At 45.5% G+C, this 21,224-nt stretch overlaps 1 protein-coding gene across 2 annotated transcripts in view; it reads left to right on the top strand.

Moving 5' to 3' along the window:
- The window catches only part of tspan4a (tetraspanin 4a), a 90,928-nt gene that overhangs the window by 36,932 nt on the left and 32,772 nt on the right, over window positions 1-21,224 (top strand). The window lies entirely within an intron of this gene.

The following is a 21,224-nucleotide window of genomic DNA, read 5'->3' as shown; positions in this document are numbered from 1 at the left end:
GGGAATTATGTATAATCACCACACAAGCCCCTCCAGAATTCACCCACAGTCAAAACCCCAGCGCCGAGGAGGGACAACAATCCGGCCCCGACGAGAGACGACGGCCGGGGCCGAGGTAGGAACGAGGGCAGCAGATGGGGCAGCGGCAGCGGCAGCGGCAGCCCCCGGGGCAGGAAGTCCCCCGCCAGGGGCCAGGGGGCGAGGCAAAGGGGGGCGGCCCCGGCGTGGGGGCTGAGCCAACTCCAAGGGTCTGGAAACATCGACGTGAGCAGGCTTGACCCTATTGACCGAAACCTTCTCCGGCCGGCCGCCAACGTCCACCACCAGGCTTTTGTCTCCGTGTCGCAAAACCCTGAACGGGCCGTCGTAAGGGGGGCGTAGGGGACCACGGTGTGCGTCGTGGCGGACGAACACAAAATCCGCCGAACCCAGGCCGGGGGGCACACGGAAAGCAGGGATGCCATGCTGCGAAGTAGGGATAGGGGTAAATGTCTCAGCGGCCTCCAACAGGGAGGAGCGTTGCCTTGCCGCAGACCAGGGGACCGTGGCGTCCGGTAAGAAATCCCCAGGAACGCGGAGAGCCTGGCCGTAAACGAGCTCCGCCGACGAGGACTGTAGGTCCTCCTTCGGGGCACACCTGAGGCCGAGCATCACCCACGGAAGCCTGTCCACCCAGTTACCGTCCTTCAAACTGGCTCGCAGGGCCGCCTTCATGGATCGATGGAAGCGTTCACACAAACCATTAGCCTGGGGGTGATAGGCAGTAGTGCGGTGCAGCTGAACCCCCAAACCTTCAGCGACCGCGTTCCAGAGCTCCGAAGTAAACTGGGAGCCACGGTCAGAAGAGAGGTCTGACGGGGTCCCGAAACGTGCGACCCACGTGCCGATGAATGCTCGAGCCACATCCGCGGCTGCTGTCGAGGAGAGGGGAACGGCCTCAGGCCAGCGGGTCGTCCTGTCCACCATCGTAAAAAGGTAGGTGAAACCGTGGGACGGGGGCAGTGGACCCACAAGGTCAACGTTGACGTGGTCGAACCTTCTCTCCGGAACAGCAAAAGGCTCCAAAGGGGCTCGAGTATGTCGGTGCACCTTAGCCCGCTGACAGGCCACACACGCGTCGACCCAGGTCTTCACGTCTTTCTTTAAACCCTGCCACACGAACTTCTGGGAAACCAACTTCACAGACGATTTCCTGCCGGGGTGCGACAACCCGTGCACCGCGTCAAACACCGGCCGGCGCCAGTTCGCAGGGACCAACGGCCGAGGATGGCCCGTGGATACGTCACAAAACAGCTTAATGTCCGAGCCACCGACTGTGACCTCTTCCAGGCGTAATCCCGTGTCCGAAAGTCTGAGGGTCTGGACCCCGTGGTCAGAGGCCTGGTCCTCGCTCATACGGAGAAAATCGAGGCCAAGCTGGACGGCGCCGACAACGGCTCTGGAGAGGCAATCCGCAACCACGTTGTCCTTTCCGGCGACATGTCGGATGTCCGTGGTGTACTCCGATATGAAGGAGAGCTGACGCTGCTGGCGGGCCGACCACGGCTCGGCCACCTTGGACATGCAGAACGTGAGCGGCTTATGGTCCACGAATGCCGTAAACTCTCGACCTTCCAGCAGGAACCTGAAATGGCGGACTGCCAACCAGAGGCCAAGGAGCTCTCTGTCAAACGCACTGTACTTGCGCTCCCTGGGGGTCAACTGGCGGCTGAAAAAGGCGAGTGGCTGCCAGGCGCCGTCGACCCATTGCTCGTGCACCGCTCCCACAGCATAATCAGACGCGTCCGTGGTGATAGCGATGGGGGCCTTGTGCGACGGGTGGGCCAGCATGGTGGCTTGGCTCAGGGCGGCTTTGGTGGCATCGAACGCGGCATCCCTCTCAGCCGTCCAGTCGATGGCCTGACCGGGGGACTTACCCTTAAGAGCCTCGTATAGCGGGCGCATAGTGTGGGCGGCCCGGCGGATGAACCGGTGATAAAAGGTCACCATCCCCAGAAACTCCCGGAGTGCACGAGCTGTGTGCGGTCTTGGAAAGGCGGACACGGCCTCCACCTTTGCAGGGAGGGGGGCAGCCCCCTCTTTGCTCACCAGATGTCCGAGGAATTGGATGGAGGGCAACCCGAACACGCACTTCGCAGGATTGATAATCAAGCCGTGCTGGTCGAGCCTTTTGAAGAGATCCCGGAGGTGTACTTGGTGCTCTCCCTCCGAGGAGCTGGCAACGAGAATATCGTCTAGGTAAACGAAAATGAATGGCATGTCTCTTAGCGCCGAATCCATCAACCGCTGGAAAGACTGTGCAGCGTTCTTAAGTCCAAACGGCATCCGCAGGAACTCAAACAATCCGAACGGCGTGACCACCGCCGTTTTGGGGATGTCTGCAGGGTGCACCGGGACTTGGTGGTAGCCCCGCACCAGATCCACTTTGGAGAAAACCAGTTTGCCAGCCAGATGTGCGGAGAAATCCTGGATGTGGGGGACCGGGTAGCGGTCCGGTGTGGTAGCGTCGTTAAGGCGGCGGTAGTCTCCGCACGGACGACAACCGCCATCTGGTTTAGGGACGATGTGGAGAGGTGAGGCCCATGGGCTGTCAGAGCGGCGGATAATGCCCAGGCGCTCCATGTTGGCAAACTCTGACCTGGCGACTGCCAGCCTGACAGGATTGAGCCGCCGGGCCCTAGCGTAGACCGGGGGGCCCTTAGTGTCAATGTGGTGTTCAACCCCGTGCTTGATGGTAGTGGCGGAAAAGGTGGGCTTCGTCAGGCTGGGAAACTCACCAAGTAGGCGTTGATATCTGTCCCCCTCAGCAAGAGAGCTAGAGAGTCCGCCGTATGTTGCCTCACCGCGGACACAAGTAAGCGAGGAGAATGTCAATGCGTCTACCAAACGGCTGTTCTTGACGTCCACTAGTAGTCCGTGAGCGCACAGGAAATCCGCACCGAGGATGGGGAAGGAAATGTCGGCCGTGACAAAATCCCACGTAAACTGCCGGCCCTCGAGACACAGGTTCACAGTCTTTGTGCCGTAGGTGCGGATAGGGGTGTCGTTAGCAGACGTCAATGGGGGGCCGTAGCCTCCGCTGGCGGTGTCACTCCTCGTGGCCGGTAAAACGCTCCTGTTAGCTCCGGTGTCGCAGAGGAAGTTACGCCTGGAGAGGGTGTCCTTAATGAATAGTAGTCTGCTTGTTGCACCCACGCTCACGGCTACAACTGAACGTGGGCCCTGTCGTTTCCCACCGGTCCATAGTTGCAAGGGGGCCGGCATCTCTTAGCTTTAGCGCCGAAACGCGCATGGAAGTAGCACATGCCTGAATTTGTGCGGCCGTCAGCAGTCACAGGGTCTCCTGTAGTTAGCATTCCTCTGCTGGGGGGCGTGTAGCTGCGCGTCGGGGCTAGCACCTCAGGGGCGAAACGCTGGGTAGCCAGGAAAAAGCGATCAGCCTCCTCGGCGAAAGCTCGTGGCTCCGTGATAGTTGTATTAGCTAAGGCTGTTTGCACGTGTGGCGGCATGTGCCGAAGGAACAGTTCCATGAACAGGAAATTTGGCTCTTCTTTACCTAGCAGGTTCAGCATCATCTCCATGTGCTCTGAGGGCTTACTGTCTCCGAGGCCATGAATAGCGAACAGGCGTCGGGCTCGTTCCGGCCGTGACAGCTCGAAGGTTTTGAGCAGGAGAGTCTTGAATGCTGCGTATTTCTCCAGGGCAGGAGGAGAAGTAATAAACCCCACTGTCCGGGCTGCTGTAGAGCTCCCCAGTGCGGAGACGACGTGGAAATAGCGTGTGTCGTCATCCGTTATCCCGCGGAGGGCGAATTGAGCTTCCGTCTGTGCAAACCATGCCGCCGCGGACGTCTCCCAAAACTCCGGCAATTTGAGAAAAACGGCCATGTTCAGTCCAGTCTCGGAAACTTCGTCGAGACTCACGTCAGGGTCACCAGTGTAGTGCCGAAGGACGGGAGTCGGAGGCGGCGTATTGAGTTTTAACGTACACTTTATCGACATGCGGATTCAATCGTCTCGTACCATCAATACAGCAAAACAACAACACGCGGACCGGAAGTCCGTGCCCTTTTAACCACCGTGGGGAACACACCTACCCACACCATAGTCCGAGGGGGAATTATGTATAATCACCACAAAGCGCTAATATACTGTTACAGCATGATTATCATTAGACTAAACCCTGACAGGATAATCATAGGACACCAAGGAGAGACCCTGATAATCACCTGCTAACAATACATTATCCACTTATCATAACATACCAGAGAAATACATTATTTTACACGTCATATTAATTTAAAATGTATTTATCACTAATTGCAAAAACAAAGGGAAGAGAAGCAATCACATTATTACAAGCACAGTGTGGGAGCGTATGCAGGCTCAGCATCAGTGTGAAACCCATCCTCCCACTGCAGCCAGTGAAATGTATCCTTACCCACAGAAAAGTGAAACAAGAGTGGAAACCAGTAAAAAATAAAGCTGTGAACGTTTGCTTGCTGGTCTGGTGTCTGATACTAGAACGGGTGGATTAAACTGATAAACAACAAGATGTAACTGAACCTCTTTGCATAGTGATATAGGATGTCTAGTTGTGTATGTGTCTATGTGAGAGGATAGCAAACACTGACTGTTGGCAACTTCCGCGGTCATAACTATGAACATAATAGGCTGTTGAATGTTTCGATGTTTCCATTGATCGATCAGAAGAGAGCCTTGCTGAGAGACGCATAATAAGCTGTCATGTACTTTATATACTGATGAAGACTACAGCTAACATCAGGGCCCCGTGGGGCAGATAATATGGTGAGCATCATTTCGAAATTGACCTCGAGAGATGAAGTATAATCATTAATAATTTGATTAAGACATGACTCTGGATTTGCGCATGTTTTGTTGTTTTCACTATACGAGACATGAGCAGCTAGCATCCACATATTTGAGAGGGAGGACTATTGGGTTCAGCCTCGCAGCCTAACAGAGGACTCAGCACTGAGAGGGATGGAAAGCAGATATTGGGAGTGACTGAGGTTTGATATAAAGCAGCAGAGTACGGCGAGATGCGGAGGAGTATTTCCACAATGCATTTTATTCAGAGGTGTGTGTTTGCTGCTGTGCTAGATTTTCCCTTTTCATTTCAGACCCCTGCTGTTTTAATCTCTAAGACCTTTAAACGTCTCACAGCTTATCTCTGCACACGGTGCCATTTGTATGTTCTACTCACAAAAGAGAAAAGACAAGATTCACTGGTATTCATTGGTAGTGATCAACAACACAGCGAACGGTGGAACAAGCTGTGAAACCTGGCTTCATGCATCTTTATGTAATAGCAACAAAAACAAAAAGGAATCATCAAGGTCAAACATTAGGTTATGCACAGAGCGTGAAGTGTTGTGAATGTAGTTTGCTGCAGCTGTTGTACTCACACGAGATGAGAGAGGCATCTTCATCGGCACGATAATTGGCATGATTGATGGAGTGATGAGAGAGAGGTGGTCAGCAGGAATCTGTTTCATGAGGTCCACTGATTCTTTTGGGTGTTGATTGTTCCCGAGGCCCTGCACAGAAAACACTGGTCATTGTTTGGTTTAGTTTCAAAGAATTGCTGACAGGTTCATATTAGTGTCTGCTATGAGCTTTCATTGGCCGGATTTACTTTCTTCTAATTGCGTGAATCCATCTCAGTGCCGTCTGACTCCGTGTCGGATTAGGCTTTGGTTATCAAAGTGGTGAACTCCACATCTGAGAGGCCATTAAACCAAAATCTCCTGTTTACATACCAGGATTGACCCATAAACCCAACAGCAGCTGCACCCGAACATCTGTCCAACCCTGACTGTCTTTAGGGCAGATTATTAAAATTGCACATCCTACCATTTCTCAGTTAGGAATGCTGGTGTGTTTGATCACTCCTCTCGCTCTGGGCAGTAGTTTTATTCCCTCGGTGTATTCAAAGCTGTTTGATTCTGCAAAGTACAACACGCACAAGTTTTTTTTTAAGCCTCATGCTTCCCTTCCCCACCCCCATCTGTTTGAAGCGTAGCCTTTTTGAAATATTCAGCAGTAACCCTTCCATCTTATTACCTCCATGTCCACGCCGATATACAGTAGCATGAGGCTTCCTGCTACGTAGCTGCAGTGTGATCCTGTGTGTGTGTGCAGAAAAAGCTCAGCACTCTTCTTTTGATTAATCCTCTTCCTAACACAGCCTTCTATGTCCACACTTTAGGGAGGCAGTGGGTGGTTGAGCTAAGCCCCTTACACCCTGTGTGGATTTGCCATTTTGAAGGGAGGTAGTGGACGCTAGAGTGAATTGAACTGGCGACGACAAAGCTTACCTGGTGGAGAGGAAGAGGTGAGGACTAGATAAAAGGGAGGGAGGGCAGATTCATAGGGAGAGGGGCAGCTCAAGGTAAAGGATGACAATGTAAGGAGAAGCTGAGGGAAACGGAACAGGTAGGGAGTGATGGCATGCGCTGGCGTACAAAGCGAGCACGGGTGAAGAGACGAGGGGGAGGCGGATGAGGAGGGGAGAAGGTGTTACATGATGAGGAGGAGGAGGAGAAGGACGCTGGAGGGACTGAGGGGCTAAAGATTGCAGTGGGGAGGAGGGAGAAGAATGTGAATGAAGAGAAAGAGTGGCACAATTAAGGGCGGAGGAATTAAAATGTCAGCGAGTTAAGCTTGGAGACGGGAAAGGGGAGAGAGAAGATGAAGGAGTGTTAAGGGATTTGTAGATAGCCTCGCTCAGATAAAGCACGAACACACACACACACACACACACACACACACATATTTTATATATGAGAGAGAGAGTCGGGTGGGCACTGGGGTTGGGTGACACCGCAGGGGCAAAACAAACACTCACATGCGCTCTTTGATCAAGGTAAGCAGGCTGCTGATTTGAGGCGGTGAGTCGGAACAGATTTTTTAGCTGGAGGTTTTTATGAGGCGCGGATGTTTTCTCCCGTCCACCAAATGGATCCCCTGGGGACTTTAGGCACCCATAACTGCAAACGGTGCCTCACAATAGCCGTGCTCTGCCTAACAAAGCTCAGACTAAATGAGATTGCTGGTCTATTTGTCACCTTTCTCTCCCTCTCTCCGCTGTATTGACCCAATGGCTGATTTTCATTCCTCTGCAACCCCCCCTCAACCTAATTGTCTCTCTCCATCTTATGTCTTTGCTTCCGTGTAAATAATGCGGCCTGCCACTGCATTTTGTCATGCAGTCCTCATGGGTCACACACTCTGCTGTTCCCCTTTCTTTCTCTCTCTCTCCCTGTCACTTGCTCGACTCCCAACCCACCTTCCTCTTCCCATTAATAATTTGACACTGCCGCTCTGCCGAGCAGCTCTCAGTTTCTATCTCTCTCTCTCTCCCCCAGCTTTGATTTGTTATGCCACTGCCATTGCCTGGTACACTTCACATTGGTCAATGTCCACTGAGCTTTCCGTTCCTCTCCCTTGCCTCCTTTCCCTCTTTTACCTCCCAGCCCATCTGGAGCTTTCCTTGTCAGAGAGAGAGGTTAAGATTTGTTTCTCCCTACAGCGCCATGCAATGTGTTTTTCACCTGCAACACCTCCATCAGCAGGGAACACAAAGGGTGCACCGAGTTGGCCAGCAGCTCCACTTTTGCCCATATTTCTGTTCATGGGGAGTAATTTAGGCCGTGTTGCACACAGATTGTATGGATTGCCAGTCCATTCAATGTCATTAGTATCACCCGAATGCACCAGAAGGCATTTTGAGTGAGAAAATGGGGCCATTATTGGGAAACAGGGAATATGCTATCTGAAATACTGCACTCTAGTCTGCGCTTACATGTGATTGCTTTGTGTGTGAGCGAGTGTGTGCCGGGCTGTACAAAGGTTGGGACAAAATGCAAGGAATACCACACAAGGAAATCAGCTTTGAAGCGACTTAATGGAAATGAAAAAGGAAGTGACACGGGCAAATCATTTGTCCTGGCTGCTCATTAGCTGAATGTGTGGAATTCAAAAGATGAAGAACAGAACAGTCACTACTTTAAAATATGCTCTATTCAGACAGGAAATGTTTCTCTAGGGTCCGCGTCTGAAAATCACATTTACGTGGCTCATTGGCGAGCTTGTGCATAAAGAGCAAATAAAGCACAGGGGACCAGTGAGTTCTGTCCTCTGAGGAAACACTGTGTATTTATTAATATGTTGCTGTACCTAAATTTTAAACCTGTGCAGCTTAAATAAGCAAGTGATTTAAATTCATTGACCGGGGATCATGAGTTTCTTGATATCCATGTAAGAACACAAGGTAAAGCTCCATGCAAAGCTTACCTGTTGCTGTCATTATGATGGAGAATTTAATCAACGCGTGTGTTTGGACATTTTTTTCCACCTGCATATCTCCTCGCAGTCTGACAGCAACATGACTGTTGCGCCAAATTCAAAGTGACAGTTTCCACTTCCTTTATTCCTGCCCTTGTGTTTCCTGTCTTGTGACCTGATTGTTTCCACCTGTGTGTGATTGTACTCTTGTTAGTCAATCCTGGTTGTTTCCTGCTCTTGTCCCTGCGTTTGCTCCTGGTTGTCGCTGTGATCTATGATCCCTGGTTCCTTCCCTGGTTGCTCTTGTATCTGTCCCTGGTCTGTCTCTGTGTTCCTCCTGTTCCTGTCTGTGTTTCTGTGTTCCTTTGTGCTCCTTGTTGTTTGGTAAGTTCGCTGTTGGCTTTGTGTTTTGTGTCCATCCATAGTTCAGTGTTTCCTCAGGTATTCCCCTGTTTACCCTGAGATGTTCGGGGTCCAGCATTTGTTTCCTTCTCTAGTAGCCTTGTATTTGTATTTATGTTATTCCCCTTTTTGCCCCATGTTGTGTATTCTGTCCAGCTCCTTTGTGTTTTCTGTCACCGTCTTGTCATTAAACGATCTTTCAGTTATCCCTGTGTGGTCCTAAAATTGAGTCCTCCACTCCTTTGTATCCCTTGCATGTTGTGATAGATGTTGTAAGGAGAACACGAGCCGGTGCGCAGCATAATGGAAAACAATAATATGGTCTGATAAATTGATCTCAAAATCTAGACAGGTTTATGATGGGAGAAAGCTTCAATCTGCAGTACCGCTCATAAAAACAGGGGAGGTTCTGTGCTGGTGTGAGGGGCCGTCTGGAGGGGTCATTAAATGTAGTGATTGCTCTGTGCAGTCATATAAAGGCCAAGGGATGTGAGAGCATTTTACCTTAAGGTCCAAACACTGGTCCCTCATGATGCTCTTATATTACAACAGCTTTGCCTAGGCTGATTTCTGTTTTGGCAGCCCCGCCGTACAGTTTTGTCCAAGATGGATACAAAGGAATTACATCAGGTATTTGCTCTGTAAATGTATATTCTGAGAGGTTCACACCAACATTGACACTGCTACCTGAGTCAATTTCATCCCCGACATTATTATCCTATTAATTTGCATCTTTATTCCTGTTTTGTTTTTGTGAAACATAAACAGCCAGACAGACCCAACAAGATGCATATATGACGTCAATCAGTGCACTATAAACGTTTGAGCATCACCATGAGTTCCATGTTGCAAAAACGTTTGTGAAATAATATCAGAATTTTAACTGACACCTCCCACACACAGAGGAGATACAGAGCGGTCGTCTGTGTCCATCAATGCTATCTGCTATTTAGAAATAAGTTCTGGGATCTCACTGAGAGGTACTGGATTGATCAATCACACTGTGGCTGTGGTGGAACCATCTCTACGGCTGTATCACAGTGGGCCATTATGAGCCTTACAAGCCTGCTTGGCCCATAATTGCAGGACAACACTGCTGGGCTCCATCATCAACTGAGCTCTCTGTCAAAACAAATGGGCTCAAAATGAGTCATGGTGCAGGTGACGTGGGGGGGAAGAAACACAAACCAACAGTGTAAATGTTGATATCTACAGTCACTTCTTGCTGCTTCTTTGATCTAAAACTGCGTGGAATAAGCTGTGTGAGCTCTGGTGCAGTCTGCTTCTATCTGAGGTTGTGGTCATGGTTGTGTTGCTCAGTCACGCGCAACACAACCATGACCAACCAGTGGGTTTTAGACATTTCCAATATAATTACAGTGAGGATAACCTAGTGTCATGCCATTTTTCAGCTTTTCTCTACTCGTTTCTATGACTGTGCTATCTATAAAAAAGGAGGGTTACCTGTTAGTGCTGTTGTTAATTGTAATTTCTGTCCTAAAGGCAAACAGTGTTAGTATTCAAATATGTGTTTCCTACTCCCTCAGTGGTTTACTGACGCCTGGGTGTTTTCTTTGTTATTGCCCAATCCCTTTCCTGGGGGAGTTTAATATACTTTTGAGCGTATGTTAGATTGAGTTTGGTGCACCAAGTCTGCTCATAAACGAAGGCACATTAAGACCTGGCAACACCTGAGGCAACTGCAGACTATTGGTAATTTGCTGCTATATGTATCCTGCATAATGAATTCAGACATAGCTTCTCACAAATTGAAGAAATTTCTAAATGAAAGCCTCCGAGACTTGTGAGCCTTTGAAAACCAGTCTCCAATTTGTGTGAAAGCAACCTCTGCCTGTTTACTGAGTAAGTCAGATATAATAATGTATGTCTGCACCGCTCAGTTGAATTCAATAGCTGCTGGGCCAAATTCATTCTTTGGATGAGTACGGGTGCATTGCATGATAAATAGAGGAGTTGTATGAAAATAAGCTGTGCATATTAGTGGAGTGTGAGGTGGTCCCTCCTCGCCAACTTTGCCGTGGGTCTGGATGGCTGCTGCCACCCTGTCAGTGCTGAGCTGACAAACCATCCAGCTGCTGCAACAAATCAGTCTCCTCCCAGGCCCAGTCAATATAATGAGACCTTCAGGCAGCGGTGTGTGCGTTTGTGTGTGTGTGCGTGCGTGTGTGTGCTTACATGCATGTGTTGCACTGTTGGGGTGATTTTGTGTGCGTTCTTGTGTGCACAGAGAGAAAGCGGGTGGAGAGAATACTCCAGCGATTATAGATTTATTGATTACCCTTTTCAGTCTCTCCTCTCCTCACTCCCGATTTCCCTCCCCCTCTTTCTCACTCTCCTTTCCTTGGGTCCTCCATCCTCTCCAAGTTTATTTATAGTTGTTTGGAGATGGTTTTAGCTCACTTCGCCAGGTTTTGCTATAGAACAGTATGTTTTAGAATTCTTGGGACCAAGCTCGCTGAAGCTTATCATGTGCACCGAGATAGCCTCAGTGTAATGGAAGAAAAACATTAAGGCAATAAGCTCGGGTATGAGACAGGACCACTTCCCTGTAGTGTTTCTAAACGCTCCATGATGTCTCACATAGTAGCACTTTGTACGAACGTTAAAATGTAAATGCACTTCTCTGTGCCATTTGAGCCCCCCCACATTTGTACTGTAGAAGCAGACTTCCATGCAGTACTTTGTCGGTCGTGTGTGAAAAACGCCAGAGCACATTGTAGATGGATGATTGTGCTACACTTGTACATGTGCCATCTGATAATGACTCAATTTATAACGTGAATGAATGAAAACACAGTGGGCAGCAGGGGCGGGTAAGGCTCCAGGGACAGGTATTGGTTGGCAAGATTGGCAGTTTACATTTCAATTCACTGAAGGCTTTTTACATCAGGATGTATTGGTTCTCATCCTCTCCTCGTACAGGCAGGACCTGCAATTTGGACTCTTGAAATTGGATATTATCTCCAACTGTAGCACCAGCAGAAATCTATTGACTGACTGTTATAAAGCAGGGAGAAGAGTCCTGTGTAGCTCAAAGACGAGAGAAAAAGAATTATCAGTCCTTTTTTTTTTATTTCTTTGAGAGCCTTATCCACCACAGAGCGAAGAAAATAATGTGAGGAAGAGGAACACCTTATCCAGGGCACTGAAGGAGGATCGTGAGCTGTGGTTGAGCTTTGTACCTGCGGAGGGAGCGTGTATCCGTTCAGACACCCTGTAGGTTTGCCAGATTTAGACAATGCCTCCAGCTCAAATGAGTCTTTGAATGTGTCCCAGACTCGCAGACGGGAAGCGGATAGAAGCTGGCGGGAAGGTGTACCGCTCAGCAGATGTGGAGCGCCTTCATTTTTCAAACACTACTGTGAGAATGGATATGATTTTACCACAAATCATTAAAAGATCTGAGGGAGGTATTTTTAAGTATCTGAGATGGTTTTTTTTTTGCAGCAAGACATTATTTGAATGCTTTGGGCCTCAAAGGAGCAGTCAAGTTAAACGTTTATGTACAAATTAAATAGAAAATGAGAAAAGGGGGAACGCTCCGTAGTTCTGGTTTATCAAATGCAGATATATTCCTTCTTTTCACAATTGGCAGTAGACACATGCAGTCAATCTGTGCAGTGTTGTTATATTTGCAGAGCGTATGTTCCATGTGTGTTGTCAGTAGTGGCTTTGTCGAGCTTTATCAGATTTGGCTGATAAACAGCGAGTAGAACTGTAAGTTTCCTGAGTCTGGGTCAGGAGAGTACAACACCAGCGGCACAGTTCGACCGGCAGAAGCCTTTTTTATTTTTACACGGCAAAGAAGAAGAGGAGAGGAACCCAACCAGCTAGATTTTTTACTTGCGCAAGACTCATAAGTCAAACAGCACTTTGTCTGAAATGCTCGTAAATTCTGATGTAACTGAACCTTTTTCCTGTCATTGTGAGTTGTTATAGGAGAGTCTGCCTGAAATGGAAAAAATATAACATGATAAATGGAAAGCAGAAGGTGGAAGGTGGAATCAGTAGCTTCGGTCAGATTTCTAACTCACACTTGTCTTTGCAGTTCTAGTTCCACTCACTGGCACTTCTTCTGTTCTTTACATCTAACATCCTGTAACACATTCAGCTAACCATAATATCCACCCTGACAACTCCTCTTCCTCTGAGTGAGATGAACTCAGTCCCAGGCTAAGCACAGCCAAGTCAGGCTTTTATCCTGGAAAGTAGGTCAGAGCCTAAGTGCCAAGTGCTCAACATCTATCTATGGCATGGAGAGGTCTGGCCAGCCTTCAAGAAGTGCTAGAATGGTACTGAAATTGGTCTCTCAGTAAAGGCGGTGCTCAGATGTCAGGGGCAGTCATCTGTACATGGCAAAGTCAGGTACACGCTACACGGTTTGATATGAGTGCATTTTGTTCCTGATCTGCTCAGAAGCCAGTAGGGCTGTAAATCATAGAAAATATCGAACGTTATTTTTTTAGTATGTTAGGAATACTGAGTAAGGCTGTCACGATCAACTTTTCTGAAACAGAGGTAAAGGAAAAATGTCATAGGTGTTTGAACACACACTGCAATCTCAGCAAACTCTGCAAATTCTGCATTCTGCCTTTGTGTTGTCACAATTGTTAAAATGCATCCAAATGCTGCTTTTTTTCCAGCTGTCACTCATCTTTGTGTGCACTGCACTCACCACACTTCTCTCTCTCTCTCTCTCTCTCTCTCTCTCTCTCTCTCTCTCTCAAAGTCTTTTAATTTGTCATGTGCGGCCATACAATTATAAGAACAGTGAAATGCTGAAGGCTTTGTTACACTGCACACAAACAAAAGTTCCATTGGGATGAAACTCGGCTCAGGAGCAAAATGCAATGTGATGTTGCAAAAGCCTTTTAAGAAACTGGTGGAACTAGTAAAACAGGAGAGAGCTATGCACCTTGTTGTTTGTGAAGGGAGTAAATTAGAAATAGTCACACTCTCTTGTTGGCTAAATGAACTTTCACTTCCCTTTCTTCTATGTGGACCAAGATGTGCAACCACTTTTAGGCTTTCGTGCTTGTACAAACATTGGAATAGTTACAATGAGTCCACATGTCCATCAGGTCAGCACAGAGAACTGCACAGACTTTGCACAACAAATTCTCTCACAGTATGGAGATTTCTTCAGTGATGAACTTCCAATCACACAACACAATGCCAACCCAGGTGTCGAGGCAACAAAACACAGAGCCAGGGGCATCGTGTTTTTTTTTTTTTTCACACCAACAGAAAGAACCGCTTCGTCTACACCCAGTCCCAACACTTTCACGGCCCATAGTGGCCACAGGCACTTTTTAAATATATATATATATACTTTTTAGATATACTTTATTGATCCAGTGTGGGATTTTTTGTTTTGTTACCGTGGCAACAGGTGGAATCCTGTTAACAGATATGAGCAAACAAAACAAGCAACAGAACACTGCAACAAAACATCCAAATAAATGCAGTGTTAGGACACCGTATTAAAATAAAGTAAGCGTTTTTCACACCACGTGCACAGCAGGGCTGCCAAATGGAAGAATAGAAGTGGATAAATGTGATTTAGTACAGACATGTTCGAGTGGCAGAGACAACAGTACTTGGTATTTGTAGATTCATACTCAGGCTGGCATGAAATTGATCTCCTGCGAGACACTACATCTGCAGCGGTACACACCAAGCGAAAAAGACATTTCTCTGTCCATGGTTCTCCACACACCCTTAACTCCAATAATGCCAGACAGTACGCAAGTCAATATTTCAAGGACTTCACTAAACAGTGGGACTTTGTCCATGTTACCAGCAGTCCAGAGTACCCACAGTCAAATGGTGAGGGCAGTTAAAACAGCTAATGGAGAAATCACACAGAGATGGGACTGATGTGTTTCTGAACCTTCTATACCTGAGGAACATTCCACGTGATCCAAATCTGGGTTCCCCTGCTGAGTGCATAATGTCCCGACAAACATACTCAGCCCTTCTCGTCTGCTCCAAACTGCTAGAGCCAGCACCTAAAAATGCACAACAAATCAACACTCAACTCCTCAATAACAGATCCATCCAAAAGCGCTACTTTGATGACGCTTACAGCCACTAACAGAGGTTTGTCAGACTGCAGAGCTGTAATGGATGTGACCGGCTAAGCACCATGAAGGAAACCAGCAAAGAGCCATTATCCAGTAGAAGGGGAGAACATACAGGAGGACTTGCTGACACATTCTTCGAGTTGCAGAACTGCTACCACTGCCTTCCACAGCACAACCAACAACCCCCAAACAGTCAATACCCACAGCACATTCTCCCATTCAGAAGGCGCCATATAGAACAACCTACAGCCATGTTTGTAAACCAAATCCGAGATAAGGACAGTGAGTTCTGATGACTGTGAACTCCTTTAATCTGTTGTTTTTGCAATGTATCTACAAAGTTCATGAAATTATGTATGTACTCAGCCATTTTTGATTTGTTCATGCTGGTTTAATATCCCATGACCCAGCTATCACAGAAAATATGCTACTGGAATTTTGAGTTTTACACTGTGATGCAATGCCAAATCTATAGTTCTGTTTTTTTGACTTGCAGAGGAAGTGCAAACTCAAGGAGGGGGATGTAGATCATTTGAGTAATGATTAGTAACATTATATGTTTTGTCTATTCAGGCTGCCGTAGTAGATGTGCATGTGCAGTTCTACACTTGTTGCACTCTCCAGCTACACACACAGCATACCTGCCTTGTGAGATAACGCTGTTCCTATTAATGAACTGTCAGAGTTGATGTATGTCTTTGTCCAGGTCCTGATTATCATAATAATCAATACTAATCATAGAAATATCATCTTGTCTTGAGGGTTTTAAACAGTCTGATATGCCCTTCATGGCTATGATGGGAGAATAATAGTCTGCCTCCTGCTTGCTCCCAAAATCCAGATCATTGTGACATGAATGCATGTCACCACTCCGTTGTTGACTCCTTGATTTAGGGCTCAGTCATGTGAGACATTGCTCTTGTGTCGTAAAGAAGCAATTGCATTCAGTCAGAGTGCTTTGATACTTTCTTCTCTTCATCCTGCCAATAAAAAGTGTGCCAAAAGGAATTGGTGTGGGGAGAATGTGGTGAGAGAGCTCCCACTGATTTGAGAGCTACATCATTCTCATTGAATGAACATGTAATGATTTCATTACCATTCTATTTGCGCAACATGTACAGCCACATTGTCTTAAGGACTTCTGTTCATCGTGTAATCTAATTAGCAATCCTCATTAGCAGGATATTGTGATGGAGGACAGTAATCTGCTAGTCGCGGTTTTGGTGTGACACATGGTTTGGATCTTTGCAGAATGTACTCCTCCTTTGTGGGATGTTTTACGTTTTAAATTCCCGGACTGAATAGCCTAAAGCAAGATATGATGCACACACACAATATTTCTGCAAAAACATTAATAATTTGGATGTTTTTCTAATATATTTTTGTTTGAGTAAAGAGAACACTATTGCAATTAAACAGATTAGAAGCCTGAGCACATTTATGTTGACGCTTTTGCCCTGGTTAATGTTCTGTAATGAAATGTTCTGTATGTTAAGGTGTTATATTTACCACAAAGGCACGTGTTTGAAATATTATTCAGGTCTTTGGTCTCTGGGTGCTGTGTTTTTGACTCCTCGGTCTATCATTTCTGATTCAGTTCCCTCAGCAGCATTTTAAGCTACATGCTCTCTCTCCCTCTCTCTCTCTCTCTCTCTCTCTCTCTCTCTCTCTCTCTCTCTCTCTCTCTCCCCCTCTCTCTCTCTGCTGGATCTGGCTTCTTCAGTTTATCATCAGTAAGTTGGAGCAAGAAGTCATAAAAACTTTATTCTCTGCATTCTCATTTTTAGACTGTAATTTCATCGCGTAGATCAATATCACCTCTTTTAATTTCTTTTCCTTTTCATGACTAACAGCTGCCTGTCCTGACTTGGAGACAAACCCGCAGAGATATCACTAAACTGATCAACTTTCATTGATTCAGGTGTATTACTTTTGGAGAAAGAATAGGAAAACTCCCAATTTCCCAATGATAAGAGGTGAAAACAAAACCTCCCTCACCTGAAACTTGAATATTCCATTAACCTTGTTGTTGTGACTGCCATATGCATGTGCATGTTAAATTGAAAATACCTGAAGTAAAGCCCAGACACTGAATCTCAGAGATCTGTGAGCTCAATGAAATGAGAGACGGTGTGTTATCTCAAAATCGCTGTGAAATCCTGGGAGATGAAGGTCGGCATCAAATAACTTGTTTTACTTTTATTCTTTTACATCTTCTCGACTTTTCCTGTAAAATATGAGTTGTCAATATCAATGCAACAGATGACAGATGTGGTGGAAAACATGTTGTGATTGGCACCTATGTTTGCTTCGTTCACCCTGTGTGATATAGATTTAAAAATCAAGGCAATGGAAGGAAGCTTCTGTTACAGGAACAACAAACAGATTTAGTCTCAAAGTAAAAACTCTCTACAAGTAATGAAAGTGTAGTGTTTTTCACCCATTTCATCTTTATTATCACATTTCCCAAGTGTTGTGTAACATCTTCGTAAAACTCGTAAACTTGTAAATGTTGAGTGCAAATGACTTTTTGTCTCACCAACCCTGGTACTGTTGCTCCCTAACGAAAAATTACTTTTCACACTAACGTTTCACACTATGATGTGATGAAGATGTTTCTGTTGGACTAAAATAAATAGATAGATAAACTGAATCACTGCAGCCACATTGCGACAAATTCCGCTGGTAGCGGTGTCACATTCTCACAAGTTCCCCCTCACTGACACTCAAGAAGCAAGCAGATATAAATACAAATATCAGATGTAAATAAAAACCGAATGAAACACGAGAAATCATTTTTAGCAGCAATAACCTTCGCCAAACGTTTCCTGCCGCTGCTGATGAGGCAACAGCGAAGCGGAACATCAGACACCTACCTTGCAAAGCTGCTTTTATTCATCTGTGTTTCTGTGACATACACCGATGCTTTTTTGAGAGGAGCTGTTCCTCCATTTGTCCTTGCATGAACACCATTTTGTGTGCAGGTCATCTTTCTCATCTCCGTCATGACGGAATGTTCCATTCTTGGTGTGCTATGGCAGGAACAATACTAAATCATTTACAATTTTTTTTAGCAACAGCCTTACTCATCTGTGCAATACTTCTTCTAAGGTCAGATGAAATTGGTTCACATGAGCAGATCTGTCTTGAGGAGAGCAGAGTATGTCAGTAACCAGAGTGTATGTGCCCTTTTACACAACAGAAAACAATCGCAATCTCATCTGACTCCAAATGGCTTTTGGAGAAGTAATTAAAGCAGCTTTAAGAAGATTATGTTTGTCTATAATCACGACTTGGATACAGATCAGAGCTCTGCTGAGAAGTAATTAATGCAGTAATTTAGGTAATTCTAAAGTGTGTCTCTAACTTTTCTGCTTGCTGCTGTGTGTTGATATATGAAACTGTATTCTTTTCTGTGTCTCAATGTATGTAAGGCAAAGACATTCATTTAATCTTAATGTGAATTTGAAACGTTCCTCATAAAACTTCATATAACCAGGGGAGCAACTTTAAAGACCGAGATTCACTCTTCTGGGATGAACTGAATATAAGATTCATACATCAAAGTATCACAACAGAAATAATGGATGAGGAATTTGATTTATAGCCACATTCTCTGCTTTTTTACAATCCTGAAGACAATTGGCCCAAAGAGCTTCACATCTGATTCATGTTTGTATAATAATTCACATTGTGGCCTTAATTGAGTAGTATAATTACATAAATATGTATGTCTGGCCCTTACTCTGGCTGGAGAGTGCTCATAATTGACCAGATGGGTGAAGATCAGAGGGCTCATATTCATGATCTGTGAATATGGTTATCATGTCATGTTAATAATGTCCACTTGTATTATGTATGTATTATGTAGGATCCCCTGCCAGAAGCCGAGTAGGTTGGTTCATTTCGAGTAAAACCTACATTTGTATTTCCATTAAATTTTCATTTGCTATATTTCAAAGCATCAAAGAGGACCAGGGTTTTTGCAGTATTACCACAGTATATGTCGATAATTTGCCGGTGAAGTGACTGACATGGTTGGGACATTGACAGGTGTTGGACAAAATATTAGAAACACCTCTCTCTCCTCCAACCCAATGTTTTCTTCAACCCAACCACTCAGTGGCCAGTGAGCGGTGTTGATTCAGTTTGTACGAGGAATCACTTATGACTCAACCTATCACTCAAAGAGCCAGAGAGAATATGTAAAGTACTCATTTTCATGATGATCAGCAATGAGTCAGTGCTTGTGCAATGTTTCATCTCATACAAAACCAGGTGTATTGTGTATTTATTGTGTGTAAGGTGGATCTAACTTGCACTAAATCACACTGTGCACACTAATGGCTGCATTGCATTTATTATGACATTTATACGATCTATCTCACAATATATGATTGTAACACCATGTTATATTAAAGGATTGAGTTTGGCGCGTAAGGTTGCGCAACATAATGATTTACTACACAACAACGTGGCCGAGCCAAACATGTATCATGCTGCATATCTTCAGCAGCATGTCATTTATTCTGCAGCTCTGCCCACCCTCAGTTGAGTTAATTGTTGTTTATTAAAGAATATGTCCTCACACTGACAACAGTCTCAGTCCTGGGCCTTAATCAGCAGACTGCATCCAAGGTTTTCAGAGACACAAACCTGCTGAGTGGGAGAGAGAGTCCAGATGGCGGCATCAGTTTAAACACTGGAAATCTGTGTGACTGTAAAGATTGAAGCCGTTGGGTTGGGAGGAATGCTAATCAAGACCAGCTGTGATTCGTTACCGCAGCGAAAATAAAACCAGCTTGTGTAAAGCTGTTGCGTGGATTGATTTACAGAAACTTTCACGCTAACCACACAAACAAGGACACATTTTGCAGATGATGCTGTTTGATCACATCGCCCTCTGTTGTAAAAACTCATCTGTGCATGAGAACAGTCAACAAGATCAATTACTCACACTTGCATTGTATTTTTTGGTTGTCTGCTGCTGCATGGTTGTGAAATGAAATGGTTTTGTAATGGTTTAATCTGTAAAATCTGAATTTTCGCTCTCTTGTGTTTCTGCTGCACTTTTGAATCCAACCTATAAGTCTTCACCACTGTCTGTTCCCAGCGGTTAGCTTTTCCTCATTCACCCTTTTCACTTTGGCCAATTGTCATTATAGAGAACACACAGTCAGTAATAAGGGTCCACAGTGAGCAATACTGGCCTGAGTGCCCTTCATTTTCAAGCTGCTGAAATATTCCAGCTGGGTTAGAACAGAAGAGACACCAGCTGCACACAAGTACTTTTTATTTTTGCCTCGCCCTACTTTTAGGGCAAGAGCTCATTAAACAAGATCTTGTGTTCCGGCTAGAAATAGAAAGAAGAGGAGAGTGGGGAAAAACAATAATTGTGTATTTAGCCGTGGAAATCTTATTGCCTTTGGGAGTTCTGGCATGTGTTCTGCATAGTGCGCGTGTGTGTGTGTGTGTGTGTGTGTGTCTGTGCTTTGTTTTGGCATATTTTCTGTAGATTAATTCTAAAATGCTGTTGTACATCCATAAATCTGCTGAGGTCATCCTCTCCTCACCATCATTCCCTGAGGGGGTGACATGCTTTGTGTGGTTTGTAAGGAGTAAAGTACAAAACTCATTTTCGTGGAATAAAGAACCCACACAGAGATTTTAAAAACTGACTTCCACTTTGGATTTGGATTTGCCGGCGTGTGCAGATTCCACCCCAGAGTTGCTGAATTGTCTTTAATTAATCTACTAATCTAGCCACATTGGGATTTCATGTTAATTGGATTATTGGATCACAAAGATTTACCGATTCAATCAGGTTGGTTTTCTAACATTAAAGTAAGACCAAACCTCACCACAACCACAACCTAACCCAAAGGAAAAACACATGTACTCTTATTTAACTTATCCTCAGCGAAAGTAATTTACTCTTAACCTTATCTTATCCCTAAAACAGAACCTATGATGACTGATTAGGCCCTATTTTGTGGAATATATTAAAGTTAAGTATAAGTATGTATCAGTACTATTAATTTGGCAATTAGATTATTAGATTCCTGCAAGGAAATGTATCAGCACTTGTAATGATTGATTGACCTTTGTAGTTATTTTCAGGTAAACATTGAAAGCAGGTGATTGCAGGTTGTAAAATGTGATGATTTGCAGCTTTTCTTTGATTTATTTCACTGTAAAATGAATTCCTTTGAGCTTTTTGGCTACTGTCCAGGGTGAATAAGCAAGATGGTGACCTCCAGGCTTGCTGAGATTATTAGATCATTTCTTTATCTTTATGACCCGTCAGACAGCATCTATCCTTGCTTTGCTGCTCCTCTGAGTTTTTCTTGATGAGTTCGGTTTTTGGATCCAGGCAATGACACAATCAAAAGCGAGCCTGCAGATG

The sequence above is a fragment of the Genypterus blacodes genome, unplaced genomic scaffold (assembly GCF_046128005.1).
Source record: "Genypterus blacodes isolate CSIRO-AG114 ecotype Tasmania unplaced genomic scaffold, CSIRO-AGI_Gbla_v1 ptg000067l_1, whole genome shotgun sequence".
Lineage (NCBI taxonomy): Eukaryota > Metazoa > Chordata > Actinopteri > Ophidiiformes > Ophidiidae > Genypterus > Genypterus blacodes.
This window is presented reverse-complemented; position numbering and strand designations above follow the sequence as displayed.